The 23,619-nt window shown below is 41.1% G+C and overlaps 1 long non-coding RNA gene across 1 annotated transcript in view; it reads left to right on the top strand.

The window, feature by feature from the left end:
- LOC142827639 (uncharacterized) overlaps window positions 1–23,619 on the top strand; it is a 102,700-nt gene that overhangs the window by 30,724 nt on the left and 48,357 nt on the right. The window contains exons 2-3 of the long non-coding RNA XR_012902338.1: window positions 5,912–6,010; window positions 9,914–10,007. This is a non-coding gene — a long non-coding RNA (uncharacterized LOC142827639). The remainder of the gene's footprint in view (window positions 1–5,911; window positions 6,011–9,913; window positions 10,008–23,619) is intronic.

Here is a 23,619-nt window from a genome sequence, read left to right as displayed (position 1 = left end):
AATTTCTGTTTAACTAACCTGCCCATTATTGTGTAATTTCCCTTTTTGAAATTAAATGCCAGAGTGCTGGACTGCTGAGGTGTTCTTCCCACCACAGGAATGTTAAATGTTATTATGTTATGGTCACTATTCCCAAGCGGTCCGGTAATAGTTACCTCCTGGACCTGATCTTGCGCTCCACTCAGGACTAAATCGAGAATTGCCTCTCCCCTTGTGGGCTCCTGTACCAGCTGCTCCAAGAAGCAGTCATTTAAGCTATTGAGAAATTTTATTTCTGCATCTCTTCCTCAGGTGACATGTACCCAGTCAATATGGGGATAATTGAAATCCCCTATTATTATAGAGTTTTTTTATTTTGGTAGCCTCTCTAATCTCCCTTAGCATTTCAATGTCATTATCACTGTCCTGATCAGGTGGTTGATATATGTCATTGTCATGATGTGTTTTCTTAGCTTCAAATGTGTATATGTCATTGTTATGATGTGTTTTCTTAGCTTCAATATAACCTTCTTAGTCATCAGTCACCATACATCTTCCCAGTCCTTTTGCTTTTCTTCTCACCAACTATGGACAGCTTTGCATGTGTATGCCACTCTCAGCTCCTCCTTTTTGTCTGCTAAACTCTCTCCCTTCTCCTGCAAAACATTGCATAAAATGTAGCTCTTCAAGTAATTCCTCTTGCCTTCCTTTCTTAATCTAAGTTCTCTTCCCTCATCCATAATCTATCTTTACTTTACATGTTGTACAGTATCTTGTCTCATGCATTAGTCTGCCACTGAGCAAAAGACAATCATGCATAACCCATTCATAGACTTAATGCAACATGGTTCCCAGAGATATTGCACGGGGTTGCAATATGTGTCACACTGAGTATTTGCAAGTCCTGTTGAAGTCAATAGGAAACCAGGAGCAGAAACATATCAGACACTTATAAGTGTCAATATATGGATTTAGGGGCAAAGTTTTAGACAACCAAGACTGAATATTCTGATCCTAGAATTTAACAAAATTTGTCCCCATATGTAACATGTGCTCACAATTGTGCTGCACTGCCTCCTATATACCTGGAAAGGGTATGGAGGATCCAGGCTATAGTGATTACAGAATTTCAACATTTAGAGAGCGAGCGAGAGAGAAATATACTGTGGTGTCATTTCCAAGTAGTTTATGGGGAATGCCAGTGAAGCCTGAAGTGGAGGCAGGAACACCATCTGTTTTTATGAAATTAAATAAGCATCCCCCTACAGCTCTCTTGTCATGAGTGGTGGAAAAACCTGAGTAAGAAGAGATGCACAAATGCATTTTGAGTGCAATTAGATCAGGGTATTTTTTTCTTTAGTGTCATCACAGTGTCTAGCATGATTAATCAAAGCAGGAGTTTTGTTTATGCTGAACTTAAAAGACAGCCTGCAATGCATGCTGTGAAAGCCAAGAAACAATACAGTGTAGGGAGATACTCCCACCCCCACCACCTCCCAGTGACAGCCAGACTATGAATGATAGTCATAAGTTCAGAAAGCATTATGGAAGCAGGCAATGTGTACAGATCTCTTGGGACTTTCATTACTGGAGACTTGCCCCTGTTTTCTCTTTTCAAGATGTTTAGACAATAAAATGTGTGTATTTTACACCTAAAGACAGATATACAAGAAAGTAATAGTATTAAAGGGCAATAAAGGTCGCCACTTGTCAAAAAAGTCTTCCTTCCCATTCATATAGAAAACATCTCTTGAGTCAAAAGCCCAGTTATTATGCTGGCTGCCCAAGCTAACTCTTCTTTACCATCAATTCCCTGTCTTAAATGGTGTTGCTGGCCATTCTGTTTCTCGTCCACACTACTCTCTGCTCCGTTAGAAACCAAACTGCTCAGAATTATTACAAGCAGCCCTAGACCCGTTTACAATGATTACAAAGTCCTGGCCAGGATCCTATAAGTTAATTCAATGGATAGATTTTAAGTCAAGAGCAATCTTTTTATCAACAGATCCTATCATCTGCAGACATAGTGGCTGTCTTCGTGGTGCCACCAGCAGAATTTGAACCCTGGACCATCAGATCCCAGCACAGATCTATATCACTTGACGATATTCAACTATAGTAAAAATTTTGTAATGAATGGAGTCTGAGCATCATCCCCTTTTTGCACCACCGTAATAGTTTTCTCAAATTTATATTGGGCTCAAGTTTTGCAGATGTGGTCTCAAATCAAAAGTGCCTTTTGGAGGAGTAAGGTTGGATAAGGAAATAATCTAGTAAATTTTAAATAAAATCAGTGCAGCCATTTCTGAGTAATGTGAAAATTGAAAAAAAATACACCTCTTGCAAAATGTCAGATGAGGAATTTTTTGTTATTGGGTAACTCAAAGCCAATCAAAGCCAGAAACTTAAAAAAATTAGTTCAATTATTAAATCTCTCAAACTAACAAAATAGAGAAGTTTGAAGATATAATTTCATTCATTTTAAAATTATGAGCATTTTAAGTTGCAGTTTTGCAAGTGTGCATGAGAATATTTATAGCCACTTAATTTCACACATTTGGGGATTCATTTATTATCATCCCAATTAAGGACCAAACAGATAAAAAGCTGAATGTAACTATCTACAAAAATATTTTCTTTGTGATTAAAGCTACCAAGCTAAATTTTCTTCATATTTGGCTTTTACTGTTAAGGTGAATGATTTGTAGAAAAGCAGCCAAGTTCAACGTTTATAGCTTCAGCCAATTCTGAGTTATCCAAGTGAAAAATGTATTATTCAAACATATGGAGAACACTTATGAGTACTTTCTGGAGAACAGCTGCATTAGGAGTGGGGATAGCTGATTTAAGGTCAGCTGCTTTCAGGAGCCATCAGTTATTGATAGCTTAGTTCATGAGGTATCAAGCAAAATCCAATAGTTCCAAATTAAGGAAAGATGAAGCCAATTAGAGTACATTTATCATCTCCCAAGTGGACACCCTAATTCCAAGTTATGCCCTGCACAAATATGTGCTATATTTGGACTCAGGGGTTATATAATAGTATGTTTAGACTGGAGCTAATAGAAATTTTTCTGACAGAAGAGTGTTCTGGAAGAAAATACTGATTTGACAGAATCTAAACATTCTATGGAACATGCAGATTCCTCTGAAACTTTAGACAGAAGAAACCACAGGTGGACTTGCTGGCTGGTTCCCTAGCCTATCTCACATTATTGATAGCCAGCTGTGGCGGGTGACAGGGTGCCTTGGAACAGCACTTCTTGAGCAGCTGTCTAGACATGCTGCCAGGAAGGGTGGGGATTCAGATAGGTGAAATTTTTTGAAGAATTCCATTTTGTTTTTCAAACTTAAAATAAAAAATATTCCATGAAAAATGCTGACATTTCTGACTTTTTCTTCTGATTCAAAACCACTAATTGTCATTAAATTCTACTGCATTTTAGTTCTCAGCTCTACAGTATCTAATTACAATTAGCTGACATGAAGTTAGCATAACCATCAGTCAGCATCATGTTGGCTAACTGTGCTTCCTGGTTGTGTTCAAACTTGTTAAAATATACCGCAAAGAATAGCCTTTTGAATGTGTATAAGTGGGTAGGCCTTGATTCTATAACCAGAAGCATACTGGCAGACTGCAGACATGTGTGGAACCCCACTGATTTCATGGATACATCAGTCCACCCCACACAGCTAATTATCTGATCAGAGCCTAACTCCTGTACACACAAACATGCCTAGACTTACACCAGAAAGAAGAACTGTGTGGCAATTGTAGTTCTCTATACTAGGTATGTTAGCATTTTATGTTGTAGTTTTTTTGTTCAGAGCTATACTACATGAGACAGAGGGCTCATAATTGACTCAGGGGAAGTTCCATGAGTAGCTTTAGGGCTGAATTCCAGGACAGTCAGTTGGTTAAGCTGCTCTGATCACTAAGCAAGCCAGTTTTTTTAATGTTCCGCAGTTTGAGTTAAAAGCAGAAAGGTTAATAAGTCTGGAAACTCTTAGTTAAGGTTGCCTTGGCAGAACAGCACAGCTTCTCAGTCACTTATTAGAGATGAAATAAAGGGCCATTTTCTGCCTTTGGTTAGACCAGTATGATCCTATTGATTTTATTGTATTTGCCTATTCCTGATGGCAGAATTTGTCCAAATCACTTGAAGTCGAAGAAATTCATAATCATGTTTACATAAGGAATTTTAGCCACTAGCTTATGGCTTACTTACAATATGCTGAGTGGCAGACAGGAAATTACAAATTCTTATAGAGATTTCAGTGTGTTTTGATGTTCTTGTTATAATACCATTGTAAGTCATAGTTACTTAAAATGTGCAATTGCACTGGGAAATAATTTGTTTTACTCTAGTGTTTAAAGTAATGTCAAAGATTGGAATAGCTTAGAGCTTTTACATTCAGGCTGATCTAAAAACAGCAGGAGGCTCAATTATTTTTAAAAAATGATTCCCTACATTTTCCCCACTTTGATTGTCTATATAGCTTATCCACTTACCAATGGAGGAAAGATTTAAAAAAAACTCTACTGGAAATTCCCTTCTCCTTTTCAGTGTTTTGGGCTTAGTTTATCCCAGCTGTAATTCTACAGAAGTTGGTGGAGCTACATCAGTGATGAATTTGACCCAGACAAGCTGCCCCTCTCTTTCTATAAAATTGCAGTGCAGTGCAGAGCACTTCAGTGGACCCGATGATGACCTTACCCCTGGTGATGGTGTGCATGGGCATGAGGACATAACCCCATATGTAGGGCCCAGCCACAGTTTTAGTAACACGGGGACAGTGCTCCAAAAGGTACAGGAAAGAAAAGTAGTCATGACAAATTCATCTGTCTATACTGTTGAGCAGAGCTGGCCAAACAATTTTCTAAGGGATGGTGCAGTATTTTTCTGTAAATCAGTATTAAGGGCTGGAGTGTGCCTCCCTTATATGAAGTAGTAGTTTAGGCTGGGGTCCATAGAGCCACTTAGGAGTTTAAATTCCAGATTTAGCCCCCCAGCTTTTATGTGCAGACTCTTAAATCCTAGTTGTGGCTCTGTTGAGATCCACAGAACTTCTGCCAAACCCTTTAGGCACCTAAACTCACTTGGCACCTAAGATTTGCAGTAGAGTGATTCTGCCCCTGATCATGCACCCTGCTCTCTCTCTCTCTCTCTCGATACTTGTCTCCCATCAATGCTCCTGAGACTTTTGAAAACCAAGGGAAGATAAGCCACCTAATTCATGTGTGGGATCTGATCCACTAGGCATCTACTCAACATGCCTGCTGGATGGGTCCCATTCAAAAGCCATCCAGAGGAGGAAGTGAACTGATGCTCATTCAAAATCCAGTGCCCATCTAATATTTTTTAGTCCAGTGGTTTCCCACCTGGCTTGTGGGAAACATAGGTTCAATTTTCCCTTCTCTCTCCAGGGAGCATTTGCATAGGGGGCCTTTTTTCACAGGAGGGTGTTCCCATTGCTGAGCTATGGTCTATTTTTTTGTAGGGCTCCTTCTGTCTCTCCTTTTCAAGCTATTCCACTGTGGATAAATAATAATGAGTTATTAGAACAGGGTGACTGAACCCAGCATCTCTCACCTCCTAATTGCATGCCCTGCCCACCAGGGCTACAGAAGCATTCCTGCATGCTCTCTCTCTGGCCCAATGACTATTTAATGCTGTATCCACAATGAAACAGTTACGGAGGCAGAGAATGACTCTATAGTCTAGTGGTTAGGACCCTGCTGGGCAGGTGGGAGACTTTTGTTCCAGACCCCCTACTCAAAACTTGCTTTCATGATTTACAGTAGAACAACTTCAGCAGGTGATACTGAAGGATACCCTCTTCCCCCTCCACTAGAATATTCCATAGCTCATTAGTTCAAGTGGTCTCCTGAGAGGTGGGAGACCCCATTAAAATCCTTTCTCCTGATCAGGCAAAGAAGTGGGAAACTGAGTCTCTCTCAACTCCGGCAAGTTTTCAAACGCCTGGGCTAAGAGTCACAAGATAGGCATCGTGTTTTGTGTGAAGAAAGGTAAGCACTTAACTCATGGATCCTTTGATATAGAGCTCTTGGGTATAAATCTTTCTGCAATTTAGAAGAGCAGAGCATAGCTAAAAGACTGCTGCCTTTCCTGCTGGGAGTCATTATTACAATTTATAGAGTTACCTTCCTGCATGGGGGGTTGAGAGTAAAGACAAAATAAACAGTATTATATTGAGACGGGCAAGGAAAAATTGGTTGAATTTACCTTGAATTTTTGAGTCATTATATTATCTCCTTTGTGTTGCCAGGCTACTTTATAATTGGTTTTCTGTTGCAGTTGCAGCAGCTTTCCGGTGATATCTGCTTTAGGTATTGCTGGAAAAAAAAAGAATAAAAATAATGAGAAATAATATAAAAAGAAAGGGGGACAATTCCAGAGGCATCTTTATTAAAAAAGGGTACAAAACACTTTATTATTTTATCACAGCATTTCTTAATTTAGAGCCAGAGATGTAGTCTGAGAACGTGAGCTCAGACAGCCAAATCCTAATTTTGAGTCTGACTCACTCATTCCAGTGGCCAGAAGAAATGAGCCATGAAGTTGTTTTCTAGTAATGGGAGACCATTTAAAGGTGCTAAGGTTTTAGTTAGATGAGCTCTGTAAAGGCTGAGGGCCAAAACTTCAGTGCCTGACACCGTCCTTTAAACTAGTGGTTTTGAACCAGAGGTACATGTAGTAGTAGGGGTATACAGAGACCTTATGGGGAGTTTTACAACAGACAATATAAAAAGCACCAGCAAAGTCAGCACAGACTATAATTCATAATGAGAATGATTTGCTTATACTCTTTATACTATATACTGAAATGTAAGCACAATACTTATATTCCAATTGATTTATTTTATAAATAGATGGTTGATTAGAAAATAAGTAATTTTCAGAAGTGGTGAGCTGTATCACGTTTGTATTTGTATGTCTAATTTTGTAAGCAAACAGTTCTTAACTGAGGTGAAACTAGAGGTTACACAAGACACATTGGACTTCTGAGAGGTACAGAAGTCTGGAAAGGTTGAGAGTCATTGCTTTAAACCATTGTCAGAGGGGCTAATGAAGAGTGATCAGGAGATGCTTCCTGAGCTGGCATAAACAAAACATAGTAGGCTTCAGAGGCGATGTCCTGGGGCAAGGAGATCACATATGGGCTTGACATGAGCATGGCTCCTGGCTTAACCACAAGATCTTCAATGACCTGAAATGCAAAATAGTAAAAATTAGGTCAAGTTATGAAGGAGATATTAAAAAAAAAAAAAAACAATCCAGCACAAGAATGTAGGGACAAAATTAGAAAGGGCAAGGGGAAAAGAGATTAAAGTAGCTAGGGACATAAAGTGTCACCAAAAGACATTTTACAAATTCAAAGACAAGGTAGGCCCATATCACAATGAGGAGGAGAAAAAGAAAACACAGGAATGACCAAACTGTTAAATGCCCTTTTTGTGTCAGCTTTCACCAAAATAGTGATCGGTACACCAAGATACTGAACATCAATGTAACAGGAGATGCTAAAATATTAAAAGAACATTGTGACGTAGTGGGGGTACTTGCTGGGCTGTGGTGACCCCTGCTGTCTGGAGCAAGACCCAGCAGGGAAAACCTCGCTAGGCAGAGGTAGTGCCAAACTTGTTGAACCAGTGGCCAGACACCCCCCATGGAGAGGAACAAAGGAAGGTGGAATGCTGCCCTGACTGGGGGGCAGGGCTGCAAGGGAATTTAGTTAGTTACTGTGGGAGAGCATGGAGGAGAGCCTAGGAGAAGGGGCTGGAGTTTAGGGGCCCAGTCTCCCCCATCTCAAGGGGGCCTGAGGCATCCTAGCCCAGCTCTGTGACCAGACTACATCTGTGCTGTGCTGTGCTGTATCCTGGAGAGGCAATAAACTTCCTCTATTCCACCGGCTGGTGAAGTCTGTTTGTGCCATTTCGGGGTGCAGGAGACGGGGAACCCCCAACGCGCCGTCACAAACATGTTAAGAGTTAGAGAAAATATACACTTAAAATGCTGAAATGGCAAACCTACATCAGTGCAGGTGCACTGCTATCGAGCCTAAGTGAAGATACTCCTGTGTTGACAGGAAATCATGTCCTGTCAGTCTCGTTGATTCCCCTTCCCTAACAATGGGTGCTATGTTGGCTCTCCTGTCGACATAGCGCTGTCTACCCAGGGGGTTAGATTAGTATAACTGTATCACTCAGGGCTATGGGTTTTCACACCTTTGAGTGATGTAGTTCAATTAACAGAGATCTTAGATTGATAAACTAAAGAGTAATAAGTCATCAGAATCAGACAATATTTACTCCGAGTTCTGAAGGAACTCAAATGTGTAATCACAGAATTACTAACTGATTTGTAATCAACTTCAGTACCAAATGACTGGAAGATGGTTAATGTGATGCCAAATTTTAAAAAGTGCTCTAAAGGTGATCCTGGCAATTATAGGCTGGTAAGCCTGACTTCAGCACCAGACATACTGGTTGAAACTATATTAAAGAACAAAATTGTCAGAAACATAGATTAACATAATTTGTTGGGGGGGGGGGGGAGGAGGGAACAGTAAACATGATTTTTGCAAAGGGAAATCTACTAACATTATTTGAGGTAGTCAACCAACATATGGACAAGGGGGATTCAGTGGATATGGTGTACTTAAATTTGCAGAAAGCTTTGACAAGGTCCATCACCAAGGCTCTTAAACAAAATGAACTATTATGGGATAAGAGGGAAGGTACATGGATCAACTTCCTAAAAGATAGGAAACAAAGGGTAGCAATAAATGGTCAGTTTTCAGAATTGAGAGAGATAAATAGTGGTCCCCCCCAGGGGCCTGTAATGGGACCGGTCCTATTCAACATATTCATAAATGATCTGGAAAAAGTGGTAAACAGTGAGCTGGCAAAATTTGCAAATGATACAAAACCACTCAAGATAGTTAAGTTCAAAGCAGATTGTAAAGAGATACAAAAGGATCTCACAAAACTGGGTGACTGGGCAACAAAAGGGCAAATGAAATTCAATGTTGAAAAGGCCAAAATAATGCACAATGGAAAAACATAATTCCAACTACACATATAAAATGATGGATTCTAAATTAGTTGTTACCATTCAAGAAAGTGATTTTGGAGTTGTGGTGGATGATTCACTGAAAACATCCCCTCAGTGTGCAGAGGCAGTCAAAAAAGTAAACTGAATGTTGGGAAAATTAAAAAAGAGATAGAAAATAAGACAGAAAATATCTTTTGCCTCTATAAATCCATGATTTACCCACATCTTACTGCATGCAGATGTGGTTGCTTCATTTCAGAGAAGATATATTGGAATTGGAAAAGGAGCAACAAAATAATTTGGGGTATGGAACAGATATGGGGAGAGAGTAATAAGATTTGGATTTTTCAGCTTGGAAAAAAGATGACTAAATAAGGACATAATAGAGGTCTATATAACCATGATTAAAGTGGAGAAAGTAAATAAGGTGGTCTTTACTCCATCATATAACACAAGAATTAGGGGGTCATCAAATGAAGTTAATAGGCAACAAGTTTTAAACCAACTAGAAAGTATTTTTCTACAGAGTGCACATTCACTCTATAGGACTCTTTGCCAGAGGATATTGTGAAGGCTAAGATTATAACAGGGTTCAAAAAAGAACTACATAAATTCATGGAGGATAGCCCCATCGATGGCTATAAGCTAGAATGGGCAGGGCTGTTGTCTCTAGCCTCAGTTTGCCAGAAGTTTTGGAATGGGTAGGTAATGGACCCGATTACCTGTTCTGTTCATTCCCTCTGGGGCACCTGGCATTGGTCATGGCTAAAAGACAGATGGCCCTTTTGGTCTGAGCCAGTATGGCCATTCTGATGTTCTTATATTCTTAAATGTTTTCTCTCTCACACTTCTAGGACCATGGGATTTGTGAATTCATATCTATTTGTATGTATCTCCTGAAGCAAGATTTGAAATATTGCCCCTCTTCTGCCATGCCATTTCAAACCAGTAAGTAACCTGCTCTTTTCTTCCCTCTTGTGGGCAACTTAGGGTCAATGCTGACTTCAGTAATCTGCCATATATATTCACACAAGAGCTGCAGAGAATTAAGAGCTAGATTGTGCAATGTTTACATGTGGGAGCTATTCTACTTAGTGCCACAAGGAAATCCAGAAGATAAAGTATTTATATAGGCTACAGTAAAGCACAAGTCAAACCCAAGCAAAAACTGAACCTATGTATTTTTGGTTTGTTTTGTTTTAAAAAACCAACTCTGTTTTTACCACAGAAGCTGCCCCTAATTTACAGATTGTCTATTCTACATACTCTTTTTGGCAGCGTATGGAATACCCTGTAGAATGGGTATAAATAGCAATGCAGATGGTCACCGTGTAGAGTGAACTTTAGGGTATGTATGCTACTGGTCTCTTTGCATGCTCAAGCAGTGCTTTGTTTGTCTACTCTACTGAGATACTTTCAGCAGCATAATGGCCCAATTCCTCCCTCCTGCTGGAGCCTTTCTCCACTGCCTCCCCTCTTGAAGAGCCTTTCATTGACACCACAATGTGGATGCAACCTGTTTTTCACGTATAGTTTCATGTAAATAGCATGCTGCCACCACCAGTGGTATGCAGTGCAGCCATAACCCTGTGATGTCAGCTATTAGACCCCCACAGTCCATAGATTAACATGCCACTTGATAATACCAGCCCTTCACTGAAGAAAAGCAAGGAAAAGATACTTCCTAGCATTTAAAGAACAAGGAGAGCTAATTATCCTGCTTCTCAAAGAACACCTTGTTGGATGCAGTGACAAGCACTTGAAATTAAGTTCAGTTGCCAATTCCTTTAATTTAATAAGAAACTTGTTGTGAAGGACTAATTGAATCTGCTGAAAACCTGTCTTGTGGTGAGGAGTAAGAGGAAAAGATGTTTGATTGCAGCAGGACCTTTAACACTAGCTATTAGTTTGTCAAGCTAGCAACAGCACAGCAGACCACTAGAAAGGTGTTGGCTCTCAATGGCCTATGATAGTTATGATGGGTACAACATAAGTCATGTATATATCTCTGCCAAAGAAGTCACAAAGACTGCTTGTTTGTGAACAGCTATTGTCTATCATCTTTGGGTATATCTACACTGCAACCAAAGAACCAAGGCAGCAAGTCTTAGAGCTCAAGTTCATGGTACAAGGCTAAAAAGAGCAGTGTAGACCAGGGGTAGCAACCCGTTACAGATGAAGAGCCAAAATAGTGGTGGATACAGCACAAAGAGCCAAGAGAAAAAATTTGTTGAGCAAAAAAAACCAAAACAATTTGCCCTTTTCAGTTCAGAGCAGGCATTGCCTTTGTAAGGTGGCCATTTTGAAAGTTTGTACAGGAAGCCACAATTCCAACTGTGTCTCTTTCAGACAGAAACATGCTGCCCCTTTAAGAGCCACGAGCTGTGGATGCGGGAGCTGCAAATTTTTCTTTGAAGAGCCGCATGCGGCTTGCGAGCTGCGGTCTGGCCACCCCTGGTGTAAGACTTTCAGGCTCAGAGTGAAGCTCAGGCTCCAAAACTTGGAAAGATGGAAGGGTCTCAGAGCCTGGGCTTCAGCCCAAGCCAGAATGTCTACACTGCATTTTTAGCTCTATATCATGTGTCTTATCAACTGACTCAGGCTCTGAGATTCCTTGCAAGAATCTTTTTATTTGACTGTCGGCAGACTCTTTGTTACTGATCCACCCTCACTTTGATGGAGAAGTGAAGAATATTTAACAAAAAACACAAAAGCTCGCAGGAAAAACAAACACACAAAAATAGATAATCAAAAGCAGGAAGCTGGCCATATAATTAGGGGGCTTACTAGATGATCAAGATGCTCAAGGAGCATTCAAGGAAGACAAGTTCATTGTGGAGAAGCTAAATGAATTCTTTGCATTAATCTTCACTGCTGCTGCGAGGGAGAGTACCATAGCTGAGCCATTATTTTTAGATGATAGATATGAGAAACTATCCCAGACTGAGGTATCAATAGAGGAGAAAAAAATGATAAATGAAACCATAATAAATCACTAGGACCCAAGATCACCCAAGAGTTCTGAAGGAACTCAAATATGAAATTGCAGAACTAACAACTATGGTATATAACCTATTGATTAAATCAGCCTCTGTACATGATGACTGGCAGTTAGCTAACTTAATTTTTACAAAGCCACCAGGCAATCCTGACAATTATAGGCTGGTCAACCTAAATTCAGTATTAAGAAACTGGTTGAAACTATTAGGAACCAAATTAGAGATGAACAAAATATGCTGGGGAAGAGAAAACATAGCTTTTGTAATGGGAAATCAGGCCTAACCTATCTACTAGAATTCTTTGAGGTGGTCAACAAACAGGTGGACAAGGGTGATCGGCTGGGCATAGTAATTACATGGCCTTTCAGAAAACCTCAAAAAAGTCTCTCATTAAAGGCTTATAGCAAAATAAGCAGACATGGAATAAAAGAGGAAGACCTCTCAGGTACTTGTTAAAAGACAGGAAACAAAGAGTAGGAATAAATGGTCATTTTTCAGAATGGAGAGAGATAAGTAGTGATGTCCCCCAGGGATCTGTCCTGGGACAAGTACTGTCCAACATATTCATAGGTTATTTGGAAAAAGGGTAAACAAGTGGCAAAAATTGCAGATGACACAAAATTAGTCATGATAGTTAAGTCCATAGAAAAGCGCAAAAAGTTACAAAGGGATTTCACAAAACTGAGCGTCTGGGCAAGAAAATGCAGATGAAATTCAGTGTTGATAAATGCAAATAAATGCACATTTGAAAACATAATTCCAGCTATACATACCAAATGATGGGGTCTAAAATTAGCTGCTACCACTTAAGAAAGATATCTCAGAGTCATTATGGATAGCTCTCTGAAAACATCTGTTCAATGTGCATTAGCAGTCAAAAAAGCTAACAGAATGTTAGGAATTACTAGGAAAGGGATAGATAAGAAGACAGATAATAGCTAAATACCAACATATGAACCTGTGTTACGCTTACACCTTCAATACCGTGTGCAGTTGTGGTCACCTCATCTTAAAAAAGATAGATTAGAATTGGAAAAGATACAGAGAAGGGCAACAATAATTATTAGGGGCAGTTATTGTGGATTATGAAATAGTTTCCATATGAAGAGAGATTAAAAGACTTGGGACTGTAATTGTTCATCTTAGAATGAGATGACAAAGGGAGAATATGATAGAGTTGTAGAAAATCATGAATGATGCAAAGAAAGCGGGAAAAAAGGAAATGTTTTTTACTCCTTCACATAAGACAAAAAACAGGGTCACACAATGAAATGAAGGCTACGTCTAGACTGCAAACTTATTTCAGAAGAAGCTTTTCCAGAAAGTTTATTTCAAAAGAGAGCATCCACACAGCGAAAGTGCAAGGAAAAAGTGATGTGCTTTTTATGAAAGATAGCATCCACATTGATTGGATGCTATCTCATGTTCATGTTGTGGTTAGTATGGATGGAGTGGTCACCAGGACACCTGTTGTCTTTTTTTTTGGAGTCTTCTTCTTTCAAAAGAACTCCCTTTTCTGCTTCCACACATGCTTTTTTTTTTTCCAAAAAAGGCTTCTTTCTTACAAAAAGAGGTTTACCCCTGCCAGAAACACCCCCCCCATTCTTTCAACTTTCTGCTGAACGAATGTAATAGCAGTGCGGATGTAAGTATAGCTTTTCCAGAAAAACAGCTGTTTTTCCGGAAAAATGCAGTGTACACATATCCTAATAGGCAGAAGATATAAAACAAAGAAAGGAAGTACTTTTTCACGCAATTAATGGCCAGCCTGTTGCCAGGAGATGTGTGAAGGTCACAAAGTATAACTGCTTCAATAAAAAATTAGATAAGTTTATGAAGGATAGGTCCAGAATTGGCTATCAGCCAAGATGTTCAAGGATGTAACTCTGTGCTCTGGGCATCCCTAAGCCTCTGATTGCCAGAAGATATGACTAGAGAATAGGGGAGGGACCACTCAATAATTGTTCTGTTCATTCCCTCTAAAGCAAAGGCAATAGCCAGTGCTGGAAGTTATGATACTGAGCAGGATGGAGCATTGGTCTCATGAAGTGTGGCTGTTCGTATGTTCTTATGATGTGCTCCCATCAACTCAGGCAATACTGTAGCCCAGCCTAATAAATCTGTGTAATCTTGCTCCCATGCTATTGCTACCCCCATTTCACTGATGAAGTAGGATGTAGGAGAGGGATGCTGAAAGCTGGGGCTCCTGGAATAGTGCAGGTCTACGTCTCCCATTACACTGAACAAAGGCTCAGTCTACCTTTGTAGTCAGAAAACAATAACATCAATAAAAGAATGTGGAATACCCACTCTAGTTAGTGCCACAGCAGCTGTGCGCTACTCAGCAATACCAGGATGTTGAAAGATGCACTCCACTTGAGTGCCTCTGTGATGTTCTGTACCTGTCAAGTGGTTTTTACAATGTTTATATTACAAGCTTGCTGTACAGCTATAAGGGAGTAGTCCTGTGTATCAAGGGGCCTTTTAGAAGATGAAAAGAGAAGTGTAATGTGGTTTATAAGCCTTCTGGGATTCCAGACAGAACCCCCTTGTGTAGGGGTGGGCAATAATTTTTGACTAGGGGCCACGTCAGAAATTTTTGAAGTAGCCCTAAGTCACCCTGGAAGGGGCGGGGCCTCAGGAGGAAGGGGCAGGGCCAGGACTCTTCCGTGCTTCCTGATCCACAGACTCAGATTGGTCTGAGGATGTGTGTGTGTGTACGGGGGTATGTGCAAAGTCTTTGCCCTCCTTCCCCCCCCCCGAGAAAACCGCTAGTTGTTCTGAACAGCTGGCAGTTCCCTCTACGTACCTGTGCCCCTGGTGATGGGAGAAGACTTCACGTGCTCTCCCTTGCTTCCCCCAAGTCAATCAGAGCCAGGAGAAGGGGAGCATGTGAAGTCTCTCGCTCCCTGCCCCCACCCTGCAAGGGAGCGCAGCGCTTAGAGTCAGGCGCTGAGCCTCTTGCAGGGTGGGGAGAAACTTCACATGCCCTTCCAACCCCTGATTGGCCTAGGGGCAGGAGGAGCATGCAAAGTGGTGTCCCGCTCTGCCATGAGTGCGTGGCACTTGCACTCCTTGCAGGGCGGGGCAGGGTGGGAGGAGACTTCGCTCTCTTCCCCCTCATCCCCAGGCCCTGATTGGCCTAGGGGCAGAGGGAGCGGCAGGGCCTCTGTGGGCCAAATCAACTCACTTGGTGGGCTGGATCCAGCCCCTGGAGGCCCTTTTGCTCACCCCTGCCCTAGTCATTTGCTTGAATGACCACACTCAAAAAGAGTGTAAGGGAAAGATTTTCCAGCATGCATTAAATGGGTTAACATCTGCTCCTCTGTTTCCTCTAATTATTGGCTAGATTGTAGTCAGCCCTTATTTGGAGAATAAGGTGGTAGGGAGGGTAAGACCCTCTTTGTTCAGAAGACCAAGGGGTGCACATGCTACAATGGTGGTTGAGTGTTATATCAGGGAATGCTCAAATGGGGCCCTATTTATTATTGCACTGTGGCCTCCTTACATCATCTAAACTGCCCCCACAAGTGAAAAGGCCCCTGGGAGAATTACCCCCAGTGCAGTGTTTTCTGTGCCCAGGCATAGAGCCAGTTCTGCCAACTCTTGCTGTATTTGTAGCAGTCCTGGGCAAGGGGGACATTCTGGGGTGGGGTGGGGTGGGATGAAAAAGAGGCAAGGCATGGGAGGATAACAGGGGACATTCTTACATTCCCTCTAGCCTGCACCCCTGCCAAGTCTCAACTGAGTCATTGAAGTAGAGGGTGGCACTCTGGTACATCAAGGAGACAATACATGACTTGTTTGTATTGGTGTATAAAGAGGTATCTCCAAGGGAATGTCATCTTTGGCCAACCGAGGGACATAGTAGAAAATCACACTGCTAATTGAGCTGCATCCATTGTCACAGGCATACATGCATTGAGTGTTCTTATAGCAAGTATAAGGTGTCAATACTGTGCTTCATCTACAATAAACCTGACCAAGTTCCTTTGCTGAAAATTGAATCTGGATTTACTGGACAGACTCAATTTACGGTGGATTTACTGGGCAGTTTGTGGATTTACTGGGCAGTTCAATCACAATCAGCTATCTCCACTATCTGCACAGAGCTGGTGGAGAGCTGGCACGCTGAATGAACACACATTCAGTAAACATCTCACTACAGACTTTTCCAGCACAGTGTCAGGGGCTGAAGTGACCCTCACCAAATCTTGGACAGAAGGCTACACACCACTTTTTTCCAGCTTTGTGCAGCTGCCTGTGCTTGTGAAGGGATGAATCTGGCTCTTACTACTTCCCTGCTCTGAGCAAGTGGGCAGGGAAGGATGGCGAAGGTCAAGGAAAAAGCTCTTCCAAGCTTTTGCATCATTTTCTTTTGCTAGCCACTCACTCTCCAGACACTGAAGGCAAAATTACTGTAAGAAAAAAGTCCTACTGCAAATAGGACACTGAACCTTGATGCTTTTAGCTATATTTTATTCTTGTAAAGGATTTTTATTGTGGACCTGTCTTTGCCTGTTTCTGCTGATAACACACTGATTGCTGTCTCAGTCCTTGAGACATCTTCAAACACAGTCCTTCATTCTGCCCATTCACTGTACCCATCTTGAATCATTTGAAGTGGGGTCTTTTTTTTTATTTTAGTTAAAAAATCAATGCAGAAACTAAAATAAAATATTAGGACTTTTTTTACCCTGGAAAATAAAATACAGGGAAGTTAAAGCTAGGGGAGTAGCTGAAAATAAACTGCATAAGAAGACATTTTCCCTATTTGTTGTAATATAATGGAAATGGCTATTTTGCTTTTGTTCCTTCTTCCTATTGATCACTTATTATTACATTTTAGAAAAATAAATATTATTCTAAAGCTCTTTCCATTCCGGTGCCTCAAAGTATCTTATAAATATTAGTAAATCCACCCCCACACAAAGCTGGTGAAATAGGGAAGATCATCCATCTTTCACAAATAGGGAAACTGAGGCATGGTGAGGTAAAATGATTTGCCTAATATACCAGAGGAAGTCTATGAAATAGGGGAATAAAACCCAAGTTCCTTAACTTTCTGTGCTTTTAGCCTGTCTTGTGCCATAGACACAAAATACCTCTACATTACTTATGAGTTAATTCTCTGCATGACAGCTTCACTATAGTGATTTGAGGGGTGTGTGTGTCAAAGATAGTTCAGGGGACAGTGCTTTCTCAGAATCTGGCCACAATTGGCATTCACTTCCAGAGTAAATCAGAATTACCATGAATTTCACCAGCTTCCAAGAAAGATAAAATAGTCATTAGTGTCATAATAAATACAATTTTGTTGTGAGGAAGGGAGGGATAAACTTTCATTTTGAAGAGAATAGATACTTATAAAAGTGCTCAGGGATGAATGAGATGCAAACCCCCCTCCTCCCCCGATAAGAGGGTGATCTATTTTTCAGCACCAATTTCAAATCTATGTTGTTAATCTCGCTATATATTTTGGAGATTTGTGCATCTGTCTGTCTGTGAGGCCATTTGTTCAAAAACTCTTCCTAAATGGTAAGATTTAGAACAAGCAAATGTGGTACATAGCTTCTTCTTTTCCTAACTTACAGCTGCGCCAGGGGTTGGTTGTGTCAGGAAAATGGTATATGCCTGGAATTTGATTGTTTTCCATAATATGGAAGATAATATGGGGCTGAGAATATGGCCACTATATTCAGTCACCAGCAGCAAGTGCAGGGGACAGCTGGGGGCAGCAAGTGCAGGGGACAGGTGTATTACACAGTGACAACTAGGGCAGCCACACCACCAAGGGAGTGGCCAGCTGGGGACAGAACTCACCATTTTTCCTGCCACTGGCACAGGTAAGTGGCCCCCCGTCCCAAACTCTTACTCCCCAGCCTTTGGCCCCAGTGCTGGACCATTGGTGGAAGGAAGCTCCACCATTCCCACCACTGCAGTTCCACCCAGAAGCACTGCCAGGCCTGGGTAGCACAGAGCTGGCCTCTGCCACAGGAGCCACAGCCAGCCTATTCCCCCAGCACTGCCACCCTGCCTAGCATGGCAGCAACTGGTAGGCCTGCACAGGACCTCTCTTCCCTCCTGGGCTGGACCCTGGGAATGCCAGAAGGAGGCCTGCGCAGCCCCCATCCCCACTGCCCTCAGACTGCATGCTTCTTCCTCTTTCTGCCCCCAGCCCAGACCTGGGCAATACCAGGTAAGACTTCTAGTCTTGTTTGTATATTATTCAAAATTCACAGTGTGTTGTAGGCAGATAATAAATCACAGACCCTACAAGTAAGAATTTTATCATCTGAAGACAGAGAGTAGTTGGTTTATGATGGAGTCATGTGTGTATGTTAGCAAACATGGAAGGCATCATGGAAAAGGTGGGTTTTGAGGGGTGATTTAAATGAATATATACAGAAAGAACTTGTAATATGTTCATTGGCAACAAATAGCAGCATCATACAGATTCCAGAGTGGAAGTCCCAAGGCATTCACCAGGAATACAGAAAGTCTAGTTTGAAGGATTTTCTTCTACTCATTATTTCAAGGTAGGGTTACAGAACATGGCCCTAATTAACAACATTCCATCACCAGTAATTGAATCATTCAATAATAATCTTCCTATGCAGATTAGGATACATCAAGGCTGTATCTCGTTAGGTGTTTGTGTAGTGTCTAACCCAGAGGAGCTCTGTTTTCTGTGTTAGGCCCCAAAGTTTTACTGTGATACACTTACTTATACTAAGTAAAATAAAGGGCTTCAGTCTATTCTCACATAGATTTCACACCCAGCTAACACTATTCACTGAAATGGATTTACAGGTGATTTAAATATAGAATCACTTCTAAAAAGTGAAAGTTGTTTTCATACTAATGATTTCATTTTGGAGCTTTTGATAAGATTAAGCAGATAATCAAATTAACCAGTGATTGAATTAAATAAAAGGTTCTATTTCTACTCCTTACTTTCTTCCACTATCCTGTACATTTTAATTAGCTCATGAATTCTTAATATGATTACTATAGCCTATTCTAAGGCAGGGAGTGAGAATTTCAGATTGAGATTGCATTTACTTTATTCATGAGTATTTAGTATGAGAATATTTAATGTCAGTCTAGTTATAGAGAGATGATTTATTGCCTTGACTATATTTTTTATGAAAAATGAAATGTGTAATGTAATTAAAAACTATTTATTGAGGAATCTGATTTTATCTGGACAGTGGAATAATTGGTTGATTATTAATTAAAAAAACTATTACCGGTATATATTTTAAATATTTATCATGCAGTTTATTCAATGCACAAATACTAATAATCATTCACACAGAGGCATGATTTCCTCAATATCAAAGATTCATGATTCTTTCATTGTTACAGTCTATTTTGGGGGGGGTTAGATTGTGCTGTTATAGTTTGCTGACTCACTCCTGGACAATCTAATAGGACTGGCCGTTTCTGGGGTGTCCAGCGTGAGGCACCTTAAGAAGGGCCAATACACAGAAAATACCAAGCTCTCCCCATTTGAAAACCAGGCTTCTTTAAGCTGCCTCAACAGGGACACCCCCCAAAAAAAGTCATCCAACATTTTGAAAATTTTGGTCACCAGGTATTTGCCAGTTATTTTGTAATCAATAAGCTATAAAATCTAAAACAAAAACTTTCCTACATTGGAGGAACAAGGGCAAGATTCACAATAGGAGTTAGGCACCTATATCCAACATTTAGGGACTCCAGACAATTTTAAGACCGCTGCCAACTGCTGCCAAAACCTGAGGCACCTCAGTTTCCATCAGAAGGTATGCACAAAGCCACTGAAGTCTTGATGCCATCTCATATCTAACAAGCTCCTTGTAGCCTTAGCATAAGCCAAAGGCCAGGCGACCTGGAAGCAGGATGCTCAAATGAGACATTCATCTGCCTATCACACCAGCATGGCCCAATCCCACAGCTGCGCTCAGACCTCCCCTATAATAACTTTAAGCTGGTGGTTAGGGATGTGAGAGACCTGGGTTAGTGACCCTGCTACAAACCAAGTATTTGAATCTGGGTCCCTTACATCCCTGGGAAAGGATATTGGCTCTTCTATGGTGACTACCTAGTTTTGCACAGGGAAAGTCTAACCTGGCTTAGGTGTCTAACTCCAGGAGAGACTTCAGAGCAGAGAATCACAAGTGATGGCAGGCCCTTCCCTCAGTTGCCTAAGGCCAAGATCAATGAGAATCAGGTGCATAAATAACTTTGAGGATCTGGGCCTAAAAACCACCCCAATTTGTAATTTACTCCTGGCTAGGTTAGGTGGTTCCCTTCTCAGTGTGCTAGCTTCTGAGAGTATCTTTCTTGGGCACCTAATGCTCCGTATTCGGTACCTGGGGAAGTTTGGTTGCTGAGAATCCCACTGTGCCTGGGAGGTTAGGCATTGCCTGTCTTTGTGAATCTGCCACAAAGTGGTGAGCCAAAATTAAAACTTAAATAACTAGCTAATAGGTGAACAGTGGAAGTGAAAGTTTTCTTTGTTCATTCAGGTCAAGCAATCAAAAATGCAGATGTTATACTTGTTGAAGTGGGTGTGCAGCTATTGGGAAATTTGTGTGCTAGTGGACAAATCCTGAAATTCTCAAATCACGGTCTCTGCAGCTCTGCCTGTTGCTGGAGTATTGTTTTCAGCACACATTCTTAGAGGTTGCAGGCAATAAATTGATTATACCATACATCCCATGGAAAAATGTTTATTTAACAACTAGGTTGCAAAATCAAAATGCCACATGTCCATAATTTGGCAATGTTAAGCCTCTCCTACTACTTTAGTTCACCTACACTGCACTTTCTATAACACCATGTATTTATATATGTTCATAATAAAAATACTCCAGTGTCACATTGGACAAACAATGAAGGGACAGAAAAACACTTAGATGCATATTGTGACTACGTAAACATTGGAAACAGATTAATGTGTTTGAAACTGTGCTGAAACCTTAGTGATAGAGGATGCAATCCATGTGACCATTAAGATAATGTTTATAGGGTAATACAAAAAGTTTATTTTTTGTAAGTACACGAAATGAAGAATAACTTGTACAAATAGAGTGAGGCAGAATGTAGATTTCAGGAACAGGACAAAAGGAAGAAAGGAGAGCAGCAAAACACACACCCTGGACTTCAGAAAAGCAGACTTTGACTCCCTCAGAAAACTGATGGGTAGGATCCCCGGGATGCTAACATGAAGGGGAAAGGAGTCCAGGAGAGCTGGCAGTATTTTAAGGCAGTCTTATTGAAGGCACAGGAACAAAATATCCCGATGCACAGTAAGAAAAGCAAATATGTTAGGCAACCAGATTGGCTTATCAGGGAAATCCTTGGCAAGCTAACACACAAAAAGGAAGCTTATAAGAAGTGGAAAATTGGACAGATGACTAGGGAGGAGTATAAATATATTGCTTGAGAACACAGGGGAATAATTAAGAAGGTGAAAGCACAGTTGGAATTGCAGCTAGCAAGGGATGTGAAGGGTAACAAGAAAGGTTTCTACAGGCATGTTAGCAATAAAAGGATGATCAGAGAGGGTGTGGGGCTCTTACTGGATGAGGGAGGTAACCAAGTGACAGATGATGAGGAAAAAGCTAAAGTACTCAATGCATTTTTGGCCTCTGTCTTCACAGACAAGGTCAGCTCCCAGACTAGTGCACTAGGCAACACAGTATGGGAAGGAGTTAGGCATCCCTCGGTGGAGAAAGAACAGGTTAGGAACTATTTAGAAAAGCTAGACATACACAAATCCATGGGGAGGGGGTGTGTGAATTTAATGCATGCGAGAGTACTAAGAGAGTTCGTAAATGTCCTTGCAGAGCCTTTGGCCATTATCTTTAAAAACTTGTCGAGATCAGGAGAAGTCCCGGACAATTGGAAAAGGCAAATGTAATGCCCATCTTTAAAAAAGGAAAGAAGGACAATCCAGGAAACTACAGACCAGTCAGCCTTACCTCAGTCCCTGGAAATATCATGGAGGGGATCCTCAAGGAATCCATTCTGAAGCACTTGGAAGAGGGGAAAGTGATCAGGTATAGTCAATATGGATTCACACAGGGCAAATCATTCCTGACCAACCTGATTGCCTTCTGTGACAAAGTAACTGGATCTGGGCACATGGGAAAAGCAGTGGATGTGATATACCTTGACTTTAGCAATGTTTTTGATACAGTCTTCCATGGTATTCTTGTCAGCAAGTTAAGGAAGTATGGTTTGGATAAATGAACTGTAAGGTGGATGGAAAACTGGCTAGATTGTCAGGCCCAATGTGTAGTGATCAACAGCTTGAAGTCTGGTTGGTGGTCAGTTTCAAGCAGAGTGCTCTAAAGATTGGTTCTAGGGCTGGTTTTGTTCAACATTTTTATTAAGTACCTGGATGAGGGGTTGAATTGCACCCTCAGCAAGTTTACGGATGACACTGAGCTAGGGGGGAGAGGTTCATACATTGGAGGGCAGGGATAGGGTCCAGAGTGACCTAGAGAGATTGGAGGATTGGGCCGAAAGAAATGTGATGAGGTTCAACAAGGACAAGATTTAGAGTCCTGCACTTGGGACGGAAGAATCCCAAACACTGCTACAGGCTGGGGACCGACTGGCTAAGTAGCAGTTCAGCAGAAAAGGACCTGGGGATTAGAATGAATAAGAAGCTGGATATGAGTCAACAGTGTGCCCTTGTGGCCAAGAAAGCTAATGGTATATTAGGGTGCATTAGCAGGATCATTTCCAGCAGATCTAGAGAAGTTATTATTTACATTTATTCTGCACTGGTGAGACCACATATGGAGTATTGTGTCCAGTTCTGGGCCCCCCACTATAAAAAGGATGTGGATGCATTGGAGAGGGTCCAGCAGAGGGCAACCAAAATTATTAGGGGGCTGGAGCACATGATCTACAAGAAGAGAGGCTGAGGGTTTTGCAATTATTTAGTCTGGAGAAGAGAAGAAGGAGGGATGATTTGATAGGAGCCTTCAACTTCCTGAAGGGAGGTTCCAAAGAGGATGGAGAAAGACTGTTCTCAGTAGTGATGGATGGCAGAACAAGGAGCAATGGTCTCAAGTTACAGTGGGGGAGGTCTAGGTTGGATATTAGGAAAAACTATTTCACTAGGAGGGTGGTGAAGCACTGGAATGGGTTACCTAAGGAGGTGGTGGAATCTCCATCCCTAGAAGTTTTTAAGTCTCGGCTTGACAAAACCTTGGCTGGGATGATTTAGTTGGGATTGGTCCTGCTTTGGGCAGGGGGCTGGACTCGATGACCTCCTGAGGTCTCTTCCAGACCTAGGATTCTATAATTCACCCCAACTAATACTGGTGAAGTGACACCAAATTTACTATAAAAAAGGTTTTAATTACACTCTTTGGATTTTGATGATATTGATGATCAAATGTCAGGTTTCTTGGCTCCTTTGAAACCTGGGGCCTAATTTTTAAAAAACTGGAGGTCCAAGGCTTACATGCAAAAGCACATCTGTAATTATAGAGTATGTTCAATTTTCATAAAAGCATATGAAAATTAGATAAATGAACCTGCAAATGGCTATT

This window comes from Pelodiscus sinensis, chromosome 3, assembly GCF_049634645.1.
Source record: "Pelodiscus sinensis isolate JC-2024 chromosome 3, ASM4963464v1, whole genome shotgun sequence".
Taxonomy (NCBI): domain Eukaryota; kingdom Metazoa; phylum Chordata; order Testudines; family Trionychidae; genus Pelodiscus; species Pelodiscus sinensis.
The sequence above is the reverse complement of the archived record's forward strand: the minus strand, read 5'-3'. Positions and strand labels throughout refer to the sequence as shown.